This window comes from Scyliorhinus torazame, chromosome 10, assembly GCF_047496885.1.
Source record: "Scyliorhinus torazame isolate Kashiwa2021f chromosome 10, sScyTor2.1, whole genome shotgun sequence".
Classification (NCBI taxonomy): domain Eukaryota; kingdom Metazoa; phylum Chordata; class Chondrichthyes; order Carcharhiniformes; family Scyliorhinidae; genus Scyliorhinus; species Scyliorhinus torazame.
This window is the reverse complement of record NC_092716.1, coordinates 126,909,443-126,922,262: the sequence shown is the minus strand read 5'-3', so window position 1 is coordinate 126,922,262 and position 12,820 is coordinate 126,909,443. Positions and strand designations below refer to the sequence as shown.

At 57.2% G+C, this 12,820-nt stretch overlaps 1 protein-coding gene across 1 annotated transcript in view; it reads right to left on the bottom strand.

The window, feature by feature from the left end:
* Window positions 1-12,820, bottom strand: part of LOC140430914 (uncharacterized) — a 100,921-nt gene that overhangs the window by 81,305 nt on the left and 6,796 nt on the right. The window lies entirely within an intron of this gene.

Below are 12,820 nucleotides of genomic sequence, written 5' to 3'. Positions count from 1 at the left end.
ACAGACAGTGCTGAGGCAGACAGTGCTGAGGCAGACAGTGCTGAGACAGACAGTGCTGAGACAGACAGTGCTGAGGCAGACAGTGCTGAGGCAGACAGTGCTGAGACAGACAGTGCTGAGACAGACAGTGCTGAGGCAGACAGTGCTGAGACAGACAGTGCTGAGACAGACAGTGCTGAGACAGACAGTGCTGAGACAGACAGGGCTGAGACAGACAGTGCTGAGACAGACAGTGCTGAGACAGACAGTGCTGAGACAGACAGTGCTGAGACAGATAGTGCTGAGGCAAACGGTGCTGAGACAGACAGTGCTGAGGCAGACAGTGCTGAGACAGACAGTGCTGAGACAGACAGGGCTGAGGCAGACGCTGCTGAGGCAGACAGTGCTGAGGCAAACGGTGCTGAGACAGACAGTGCTGAGGCAGACAGTGCTGAGGCAGACAGTGCTGAGACAGACAGGGCTGAGGCAGACAGGGCTGAGACAGACAGGGCTGAGGCAGACGCTGCTGAGGCAGACGCTGCTGAGGCAGACAGTGCTGAGACAGACAGGGCTGAGGCAGACAGGGCTGAGGCAGACAGGGCTGAGGCAGACAGTGCTGAGACAGACAGTGCTGAGACAGACAGGGCTGAGACAGACAGTGCTGAGGCAGACAGGGCTGAGACAGACGGTGCTGAGACAGACTGTGCTGAGACAGACAGTGCTGAGGCAGACAGTGCTGAGGCAGACAGTGCTGAGGCAGACAGTGCTGAGGCAGACAGTGCTGAGACAGACAGGGCTGAGACAGTCAGGGCTGAGACAGTCAGGGCTGAGACAGACAGTGCTGAGACAGACAGTGCTGAGACAGACAGTGCTGAGACAGACAGTGCTGAGACAGACAGGGCTGAGACAGACAGGGCTGAGACAGACAGGGCTGAGACAGACAGGGCTGAGACAGACACTGCTGAGACAGACAGGGCTGAGACAGACAGGGCTGAGACAGTCAGGGCTGAGACAGACAGTGCTGAGACAGACAGTGCTGAGACAGACAGTGCTGAGACAGACAGTGCTGAGACAGACAGTGCTGAGACAGACAGGGCTGAGACAGACAGGGCTGAGACAGACAGGGCTGAGACAGACAGGGCTGAGACAGACACTGCTGAGACAGACAGGGCTGAGACAGACAGGGCTGAGACAGACAGGGCTGAGACAGACAGGGCTGAGACAGACACTGCTGAGACAGACAGGGCTGAGACTGACAGGGCTGAGACAGACAGGGCTGAGACAGACAGGGCTGAGACAGACAGTGCTGAGACAGACAGTGCTGAGACAGACAGGGCTGAGACAGACAGTGCTGAGACAGTCAGGGCTGAGACAGACAGTGCTGAGACAGACAGGGCTGAGACAGACAGGGCTGAGACAGACAGTGCTGAGACAGACAGTGCTGAGACAGACAGTGCTGAGACAGACAGGGCTGAGACAGACAGTGCTGAGACAGACAGTGCTGAGACAGACAGTGCTGAGACAGACAGGGCTGAGACAGACAGGGCTGAGACAGACAGGGCTGAGACAGACAGTGCTGAGACAGACAGTGCTGAGACAGACAGTGCTGAGACAGACAGGGCTGAGACAGACAGTGCTGAGACAGTCAGGGCTGAGGCAGACAGGGCTGAGGCAGACAGGGCTGAGACAGACAGGGCTGAGACAGACAGGGCTGAGACAGACAGTGCTGAGACAGTCAGGGCTGAGACAGACATGCTGAGACAGACAGGGGTGAGACAGACAGGGCTGAGACAGACAGGGCTGAGACAGACAGGGCTGAGACAGACATGCTGAGACAGACAGGGGTGAGACAGACAGGGCTGAGACAGACAGGGCTGAGGCAGACAGTGCTGAGACAGACAGGGCTGAGGCAGACAGGGCTGAGACAGCCAGTGCTGAGACAGACAGTGCTGAGACAGTCAGGGCTGAGACAGACATGCTGAGACAGACAGTGCTGAGACAGACAGTGCTGAGACAGACAGTGCTGAGACAGTCAGGGCTGAGACAGACAGGGCTGAGACAGACGCTGCTGAGACAGACAGTGCTGAGACAGACAGTGCTGAGACAGACAGGGCTGAGACAGACAGTGCTGAGACAGTCAGGGCTGAGGCAGACAGGGCTGAGACAGCCAGTGCTGAGACAGACATGCTGAGACAGACAGGGCTGAGACAGACAGTGCTGAGACAGACAGTGCTGAGACAGTCAGGGCTGAGACAGACATGCTGAGACAGACAGGGCTGAGACAGACATGCTGAGACAGTCAGGGCTGAGACAGTCAGGGCTGAGACAGACAGGGCTGAGACAGACAGGGCTGAGACAGACAGTGCTGAGACAGTCAGGGCTGAGACAGACAGGGCTGAGACAGACAGGGCTGAGACAGACATGCTGAGACAGACAGGGCTGAGACAGACAGTGCTGAGACAGACAGTGCTGAGACAGACAGGGCTGAGACAGACAGTGCTGAGACAGACAGGGCTGAGACAGACATGCTGAGACAGACAGGGCTGAGACAGACAGGGCTGAGACAGACATGCTGAGACAGACAGGGCTGAGACAGACAGGGCTGAGACAGACAGGGCTGAGACAGACAGGGCTGAGACAGACAGGGCTGAGACAGACATGCTGAGACAGACAGGGCTGAGGCAGACAGGGCTGAGACAGCCAGTGCTGAGACAGACAGTGCTGAGACAGTCAGGGCTGAGACAGACATGCTGAGACAGACAGTGCTGAGACAGACAGGGCTGAGACAGACAGTGCTGAGACAGACAGGGCTGAGACAGACAGGGCTGAGACAGACAGTGCTGAGACAGACGGTGCTGAGACAGACAGGGCTGAGACAGACAGGGCTGAGATAGACAGGGCTGAGACAGACAGGGCTGAGACAGACAGGGCTGAGACAGACAGGGCTGAGACAGACAGTGCTGAGACAGACAGGGCTGAGACAGACGGTGCTGAGACAGACAGGGCTGAGGCAGACAGGGCTGAGGCAGACAGGGCTGAGGCAGACAGGGCTGAGGCAGACAGGGCTGAGGCAGACAGGGCTGAGGCAGACAGGGCTGAGGCAGACGCTGCAGATGCAGACGGTGCTGAGACAGACAGGGCTGAGACAGACAGTGCTGAGACAGACAGTGCTGAGGCAGACGCTGCAGATGCAGACGGTGCTGAGACAGACAGGGCTGAGACAGACAGGGCTGAGACAGGCAGGGCTGAGACAGACAGGGCTGAGACAGACAGTGCTGAGACAGACAGGGCTGAGACAGACAGTGCTGAGACAGACAGTGCTGAGACAGACAGGGCTGAGGCAGACAGTGCTGAGACAGACAGTGCTGAGACAGACAGTGCTGAGACAGACAGTGCTGAGGCAGACGGTGCTGAGACAGACGGTGCTGAGACAGACAGGGCTGAGGCAGACGGTGCTGAGACAGACAGTGCTGAGACAGGCAGGGCTGAGACAGACAGTGCTGAGACAGACAGTGCTGAGACAGACAGTGCTGAGACAGACAGTGCTGAGACAGACAGTGCTGAGACAGACAGTGCTGAGGCAGACGGTGCTGAGACAGACGGTGCTGAGACAGACAGTGCTGAGACAGACAGTGCTGAGACAGACAGTGCTGAGACAGACAGGGCTGAGACAGACAGTGCTGAGACAGACAGTGCTGAGACAGACAGTGCTGAGACAGACAGGGCTGAGACAGACAGTGCTGAGACAGACAGTGCTGAGACAGACAGTGCTGAGACAGACAGTGCTGAGACAGACAGTGCTGAGACAGACAGGGCTGAGGCAGGCAGGGCTGAGACAGACAGTGCTGAGGCAGACAGTGCTGAGACAGACAGTGCTGAGACAGACAGTGCTGAGACAGACAGTGCTGAGACAGACAGTGCTGAGACAGACAGTGCTGAGACAGACAGTGCTGAGACAGACAGTGCTGAGACAGACAGTGCTGAGACAGACAGTGCTGAGACAGACAGTGCTGAGACAGACAGTGCTGAGACAGACAGTGCTGAGACAGACAGTGCTGAGACAGACAGTGCTGAGGCAGACAGTGCTGAGACAGTCAGGGCTGAGACAGACAGGGCTGAGACAGACAGTGCTGAGGCAGACGGTGCTGAGACAGACAGGGCTGAGGCAGGCAGGGCTGAGACAGACAGGGCTGAGACAGACAGTGCTGAGACAGACAGGGCTGAGACAGACAGTGCTGAGACAGACAGTGTTGAGGCAGGCAGTGCTGAGACAGACAGTGCTGAGACAGACAGTGCTGAGGCAGACAGGGCTGAGGCAGACAGGGCTGAGACAGGCAGGGCTGAGGCAGACAGGGCTGAGACAGGCAGGGCTGAGGCAGACAGGGCTGAGACAGACAGTGCTGAGACAGACAGTGCTGAGGCAGACAGGGCTGAGGCAGACAGGGCTGAGGCAAACAGGGCTGAGACAGGCAGGGCTGAGACAGACAGTGCTGAGACAGACAGTGCTGAGACAGACAGGGCTGAGACAGACAGTGCTGAGGCAGACAGGGCTGAGACAGACAGGGCTGAGACAGACAGGGCTGAGACAGACAGTGCTGAGGCAGACAGGGCTGAGACAGACAGGGCTGAGACAGACAGGGCTGAGACAGACAGTGCTGAGACAGACAGTGCTGAGGCAGACAGGGCTGAGACAGACAGGGCTGAGACAGACAGGGCTGAGGCAGACAGGGCTGAGACAGGCAGGGCTGAGACAGACAGTGCTGAGACAGTCAGGGCTGAGACAGGCAGGGCTGAGACAGACAGTGCTGAGACAGACAGTGCTGAGACAGACAGTGCTGAGACAGACAGTGCTGAGACAGACAGTGCTGAGACAGACAGTGCTGAGACAGACAGTGCTGAGACAGACAGTGCTGAGACAGACAGTGCTGAGACAGACAGTGCTGAGACAGACAGTGCTGAGACAGACAGTGCTGAGACAGACAGTGCTGAGACAGACAGTGCTGAGACAGACAGTGCTGAGACAGACAGTGCTGAGGCAGACAGTGCTGAGACAGTCAGGGCTGAGACAGACAGGGCTGAGACAGACAGTGCTGAGGCAGACGGTGCTGAGACAGACAGGGCTGAGGCAGGCAGGGCTGAGACAGACAGGGCTGAGACAGACAGTGCTGAGACAGACAGTGTTGAGGCAGGCAGTGCTGAGACAGACAGTGCTGAGACAGACAGTGCTGAGGCAGACAGGGCTGAGGCAGACAGGGCTGAGACAGGCAGGGCTGAGGCAGACAGGGCTGAGACAGGCAGGGCTGAGGCAGACAGGGCTGAGACAGACAGTGCTGAGACAGACAGTGCTGAGGCAGACAGGGCTGAGGCAGACAGGGCTGAGGCAAACAGGGCTGAGACAGGCAGGGCTGAGACAGACAGTGCTGAGACAGACAGTGCTGAGACAGACAGGGCTGAGACAGACAGTGCTGAGGCAGACAGGGCTGAGACAGACAGGGCTGAGACAGACAGGGCTGAGACAGACAGTGCTGAGGCAGACAGGGCTGAGACAGACAGGGCTGAGACAGACAGGGCTGAGACAGACAGTGCTGAGACAGACAGTGCTGAGGCAGACAGGGCTGAGACAGACAGGGCTGAGACAGACAGGGCTGAGGCAGACAGGGCTGAGACAGGCAGGGCTGAGACAGACAGTGCTGAGACAGTCAGGGCTGAGACAGGCAGGGCTGAGACAGACAGTGCTGAGACAGACAGTGCTGAGACAGACAGTGCTGAGACAGACAGGGCTGAGGCAGACAGTGCTGAGACAGACAGTGCTGAGACAGACAGTGCTGAGACAGACAGGGCTGAGGCAGACAGGGCTGAGACAGACAGTGCTGAGGCAGACAGTGCTGAGACAGACAGGGCTGAGACAGACAGGGCTGAGACAGACAGGGCTGAGACAGACAGGGCTGAGACAGACAGGGCTGAGACAGACAGGGCTGAGACAGACAGTGCTGAGACAGACAGTGCTGAGACAGACAGTGCTGAGACAGACAGGGCTGAGACAGACAGTGCTGAGACTGACAGTGCTGAGACAGACAGTGCTGAGACAGACAGGGCTGAGACAGAGTGCTGAGACAGACAGTGCTGAGACAGACAGTGCTGAGACAGACAGTGCTGAGACAGACAGGGCTGAGACAGACAGTGCTGAGACAGACAGTGCTGAGACTGACAGTGCTGAGACAGACAGTGCTGAGACAGACAGGGCTGAGACAGAGTGCTCAGACAGACAGTGCTGAGACAGACAGTGCTGAGACAGACAGTGCTGAGACAGACAGGGCTGAGACAGACAGTGCTGAGACAGACAGGGCTGAGACAGACAGGGCTGAGACAGACAGTGCTGAGACTGACAGTGCTGAGACAGACAGTGCTGAGACAGACAGGGCTGAGACAGAGTGCTGAGACAGACAGTGCTGAGACAGACAGTGCTGAGACAGACAGTGCTGAGACAGACAGGGCTGAGACAGACAGTGCTGAGACAGACAGGGCTGAGACAGAGTGCTGAGACAGACAGTGCTGAGACAGACAGGGCTGAGGCAGACAGGGCTGAGACAGACAGTGCTGAGGCAGACAGTGCTGAGACAGACAGGGCTGAGACAGACAGGGCTGAGACAGACAGGGCTGAGACAGACAGGGCTGAGACAGACAGTGCTGAGACTGACAGTGCTGAGACAGACAGTGCTGAGACAGACAGGGCTGAGACAGAGTGCTGAGACAGACAGTGCTGAGACAGACAGTGCTGAGACAGACAGTGCTGAGACAGACAGGGCTGAGACAGACAGGGCTGAGACAGACAGGGCTGAGACAGACAGGGCTGAGACAGACAGGGCTGAGACAGACAGTGCTGAGACTGACAGTGCTGAGACAGACAGTGCTGAGACAGACAGGGCTGAGACAGAGTGCTGAGACAGACAGTGCTGAGACAGACAGTGCTGAGACTGACAGTGCTGAGACAGACAGTGCTGAGACAGACAGGGCTGAGACAGAGTGCTCAGACAGACAGTGCTGAGACAGACAGTGCTGAGACAGACAGTGCTGAGACAGACAGGGCTGAGACAGACAGTGCTGAGACAGACAGGGCTGAGACAGACAGGGCTGAGACAGACAGTGCTGAGACTGACAGTGCTGAGACAGACAGTGCTGAGACAGACAGGGCTGAGACAGAGTGCTGAGACAGACAGTGCTGAGACAGACAGTGCTGAGACAGACAGTGCTGAGACAGACAGGGCTGAGACAGACAGTGCTGAGACAGACAGGGCTGAGACAGAGTGCTGAGACAGTCAGGGCTGAGACAGACAGTGCTGAGACAGACAGGGCTGAGACAGACGGTGCTGAGACAGACAGGGCTGAGACAGACAGTGCTGAGACAGTCAGGGCTGAGACAGACAGGGCTCAGACAGACAGTGCTGAGGCAGACAGTGCTGAGACAGACAGTGCTGAGACAGACAGTGCTGAGACAGACAGTGCTGAGACAGACAGTGCTGAGACAGACAGTGCTGAGACAGACAGTGCTGAGACAGTCAGGGCTGAGACAGACAGTGCTGAGACAGACAGTGCTGAGACAGACAGTGCTGAGACAGACAGTGCTGAGACAGACAGTGCTGAGACAGACAGGGCTGAGACAGACAGGGCTGAGACAGCCAGTGCTGAGGCAGACAGTGCTGAGGCAGACAGTGCTGAGACAGACAGTGCTGAGGCAGACAGTGCTGAGGCAGACAGTGCTGAGACAGACAGTGCTGAGACAGACAGTGCTGAGGCAGACAGTGCTGAGGCAGACAGTGCTGAGGCAGACAGTGCTGAGACAGACAGTGCTGAGACAGACAGTGCTGAGACAGACAGTGCTGAAACAGACAGTGCTGAGACAGACAGTGCTGAGACAGACAGTGCTGAGACAGACAGTGCTGAGACAGACAGTGCTGAGGCAAACGGTGCTGAGACAGACAGTGCTGAGGCAGACAGTGCTGAGACAGACAGTGCTGAGACAGACAGGGCTGAGGCAGACAGTGCTGAGACAGACAGTGCTGAGGCAAACGGTGCTGAGACAGACAGTGCTGAGGCAGACAGTGCTGAGACAGACAGTGCTGAGACAGACAGGGCTGAGGCAGACGCTGCTGAGGCAGACAGTGCTGAGGCAAACGGTGCTGAGACAGACAGTGCTGAGACAGACAGTGCTGAGGCAGACAGTGCTGAGGCAGACAGTGCTGAGACAGACAGTGCTGAGACAGACAGGGCTGAGGCAGACAGGGCTGAGACAGACAGGGCTGAGACAGACAGGGCTGAGACAGACAGGGCTGAGACAGACAGTGCTGAGGCAGACAGGGCTGAGACAGACAGGGCTGAGACAGACAGGGCTGAGACAGACAGTGCTGAGACAGACAGTGCTGAGGCAGACAGGGCTGAGACAGACAGGGCTGAGACAGACAGGGCTGAGGCAGACAGGGCTGAGACAGGCAGGGCTGAGACAGACAGTGCTGAGACAGTCAGGGCTGAGACAGGCAGGGCTGAGACAGACAGTGCTGAGACAGACAGTGCTGAGACAGACAGTGCTGAGACAGACAGGGCTGAGGCAGACAGTGCTGAGACAGACAGTGCTGAGACAGACAGGGCTGAGGCAGACAGGGCTGAGGCAGACAGGGCTGAGACAGACAGTGCTGAGGCAGACAGTGCTGAGACAGACAGGGCTGAGACAGACAGGGCTGAGACAGACAGGGCTGAGACAGACAGTGCTGAGACTGACAGTGCTGAGACAGACAGTGCTGAGACAGACAGGGCTGAGACAGAGTGCTGAGACAGACAGTGCTGAGACAGACAGTGCTGAGACAGACAGGGCTGAGACAGACAGTGCTGAGACTGACAGTGCTGAGACAGACAGTGCTGAGACAGACAGGGCTGAGACAGAGTGCTGAGACAGACAGTGCTGAGACAGACAGTGCTGAGACAGACAGTGCTGAGACAGACAGGGCTGAGACAGACAGTGCTGAGACAGACAGTGCTGAGACTGACAGTGCTGAGACAGACAGTGCTGAGACAGACAGGGCTGAGACAGAGTGCTCAGACAGACAGTGCTGAGACAGACAGTGCTGAGACAGACAGTGCTGAGACAGACAGGGCTGAGACAGACAGTGCTGAGACAGACAGGGCTGAGACAGACAGGGCTGAGACAGACAGTGCTGAGACTGACAGTGCTGAGACAGACAGTGCTGAGACAGACAGGGCTGAGACAGAGTGCTGAGACAGACAGTGCTGAGACAGACAGTGCTGAGACAGACAGTGCTGAGACAGACAGGGCTGAGACAGACAGTGCTGAGACAGACAGGGCTGAGACAGACAGGGCTGAGACAGAGTGCTGAGACAGTCAGGGCTGAGACAGACAGTGCTGAGACAGACAGGGCTGAGACAGACGGTGCTGAGACAGACAGGGCTGAGACAGACAGTGCTGAGACAGTCAGGGCTGAGACAGACAGGGCTCAGACAGACAGTGCTGAGGCAGACAGTGCTGAGACAGACAGTGCTGAGACAGACAGTGCTGAGACAGACAGTGCTGAGACAGACAGTGCTGAGACAGACAGGGCTGAGACAGACAGTGCTGAGACAGCCAGTGCTGAGGCAGACAGTGCTGAGGCAGACAGTGCTGAGACAGACAGTGCTGAGGCAGACAGTGCTGAGGCAGACAGTGCTGAGACAGACAGTGCTGAGACAGACAGTGCTGAGGCAGACAGTGCTGAGGCAGACAGTGCTGAGGCAGACAGTGCTGAGACAGACAGTGCTGAGACAGACAGTGCTGAGACAGACAGTGCTGAAACAGACAGTGCTGAGACAGACAGTGCTGAGACAGACAGTGCTGAGACAGACAGTGCTGAGACAGACAGTGCTGAGGCAAACGGTGCTGAGACAGACAGTGCTGAGGCAGACAGTGCTGAGACAGACAGTGCTGAGACAGACAGTGCTGAGACAGACAGTGCTGAGACAGACAGGGCTGAGACAGACAGTGCTGAGACAGACAGGGCTGAGGCAGACAGTGCTGAGACAGACAGTGCTGAGGCAAACGGTGCTGAGACAGACAGTGCTGAGGCAGACAGTGCTGAGACAGACAGTGCTGAGACAGACAGGGCTGAGGCAGACGCTGCTGAGGCAGACAGTGCTGAGGCAAACGGTGCTGAGACAGACAGTGCTGAGGCAGACAGTGCTGAGGCAGACAGTGCTGAGACAGACAGGGCTGAGGCAGACAGGGCTGAGACAGACAGGGCTGAGGCAGACGCTGCTGAGGCAGACGCTGCTGAGGCAGACAGTGCTGAGACAGACAGGGCTGAGGCAGACAGGGCTGAGGCAGACAGGGCTGAGGCAGACAGTGCTGAGACAGACAGTGCTGAGACAGACAGGGCTGAGACAGACAGTGCTGAGGCAGACAGTGCTGAGACAGACGGTGCTGAGACAGACAGTGCTGAGACAGACAGTGCTGAGGCAGACAGTGCTGAGGCAGACAGTGCTGAGGCAGACGGTGCTGAGGCAGACGGTGCTGAGGCAGACAGGGCTGAGGCAGACAGGGCTGAGGCAGACAGTGCTGAGACAGACAGTGCTGAGACAGACAGTGCTGAGACAGACAGTGCTGAGGCAGACAGTGCTGAGACAGACGGTGCTTAGGCAGACGCTGCTGAGGCAGACAGTGCTGAGGCAGACAGTGCTGAGGCAGACAGTGCTGAGACAGACAGTGCTGAGACAGACAGGGCTGAGACAGACAGTGCTGAGACAGACAGGGCTGAGACAGACAGTGCTGAGGCAGACAGGGCTGAGACAGACAGTGCTGAGACAGACAGTGCTGAGACAGACAGTGCTGAGACAGACAGTGCTGAGACAGACAGTGCTGAGGCAGACAGGGCTGAGACAGACAGGGCTGAGGCAGACAGTGCTGAGACAGACAGGGCTGAGACAGACACTGCTGAGACAGACAGTGCTGAGACTGACAGTGCTGAGACAGACAGGGCTGAGACAGACACTGCTGAGACAGACAGTGCTGAGACAGACAGGGCTGAGACAGTCAGTGCTGAGACAGACAGGGCTGAGACAGACAGTGCTGAGACAGACAGGGCTGAGACAGACAGTGCTGAGACAGTCAGGGCTGAGACAGTCAGGGCTGAGACAGTCAGGGCTGAGACAGACAGTGCTGAGACAGACAGTGGTGAGACAGACAGTGCTGAGGCAGACAGTGCTGAGGTAGACACTGCTGAGACAGACAGTGCTGAGACAGACAGTGCTGAGACAGACAGTGCTGAGACTGACAGTGCTGAGACAGACAGGGCTGAGACAGACGGTGCTGAGACAGACGGTGCTGAGACAGACAGGGCTGAGACAGACAGTGCTGAGACAGACAGGGCTGAGACAGACAGGGCTGAGACTGACAGTGCTGAGGCAGACAGTGCTGAGGCAGACAGTGCTGAGACAGACAGTGCTGAGACAGACAGTGCTGAGACAGACAGTGCTGAGGCAGACAGTGCTGAGACAGACAGTGCTGAGACAGACAGTGCTGAGACAGACAGGACAGAGACAGACGCTGCTGAGACAGACAGTGCTGAGACAGACAGGGCTGAGGCAGACAGTGCTGAGACAGACAGTGCTGAGACAGACAGTGCTGAGACAGACAGTGCTGAGACAGACAGTGCTGAGGCAGACAGTGCTGAGGCAGACAGTGCTGAGACAGACAGTGCTGAGACAGACAGTGCTGAGACAGACAGTGCTGAGACAGACAGTGCTGAGGCAGACAGTGCTGAGACAGACAGTGCTGAGACAGACAGGACAGAGACAGACGCTGCTGAGACAGACAGTGCTGAGACAGACAGTGCTCAGACAGACAGGACAGAGACAGACGCTGCTGAGACAGACAAGGCTGAGACAGACAGTGCTGAGGCAGACAGGGCTGAGGCAGGCAGGGCTGAGGCAGGCAGGGCTGAGGCAGGCAGGGCTGAGGCAGGCAGGGCTGAGGCAGGCAGGGCTGAGGCAGGCAGGGCTGAGGCAGGCAGGGCTGAGGCAGGCAGGGCTGAGGCAGGCAGGGCTGAGGCAGGCAGGGCTGAGGCAGGCAGGGCTGAGGCAGACAGGGCTGAGGCAGACAGGGCTGAGGCAGACAGGGCTGAGGCAGACAGGGCTGAGGCAGACTGCTATAACCTGCCTACTGACGATTGGCTGGGGACTAATGATTATCCCACAATCCTATGGGAGTATGAACTTCCCCAATGAGGGGGGCGGAGAAACTCCTACTATAAATAAGCTGGCCAGTCCAGGAACCAGGAGGAAGGAGAAGGTAGCAAGGGAAGTTACTGCTCCTGCTATGTATATATTGTTATAGTGAATAAACGTTATTATTTTGTATCCTTAAAACTCGTGCTGGATTCTTCGGTGCTCTTACAAAACTGGCGACGAAGGTAAAAGTGAATAGCTGTCTACACTGCTGAAGCCACCTCCCTGGATTTTTGTTGGATACAGGTTGCAAGTTGTTTTCTATCATACCATGCCTCTGTACGGACGTTTGGATGTTTTTGATGCTGCGCTGGAAAGCTGGAACCAGTACACGCAACGGATGCGTTACTATTTCCGGGCAAACAATATCACTGAAAATGAGCGCCAGGTGGTCATATTGCTCACCGCCTGCGGACCGCATACGTTTGGGGTGATTAGGAGCCTTGCGTACCCAGCTGCGCCGGACACCAAAACGTTTGATGAACTTGTGAATATAGTGGGGCAACACTTGAACCCAACCCCGTCCACGATAGTCCAGCGTTACCGGTTTAATACCGCTGAGAGGACCCCTGGAGAA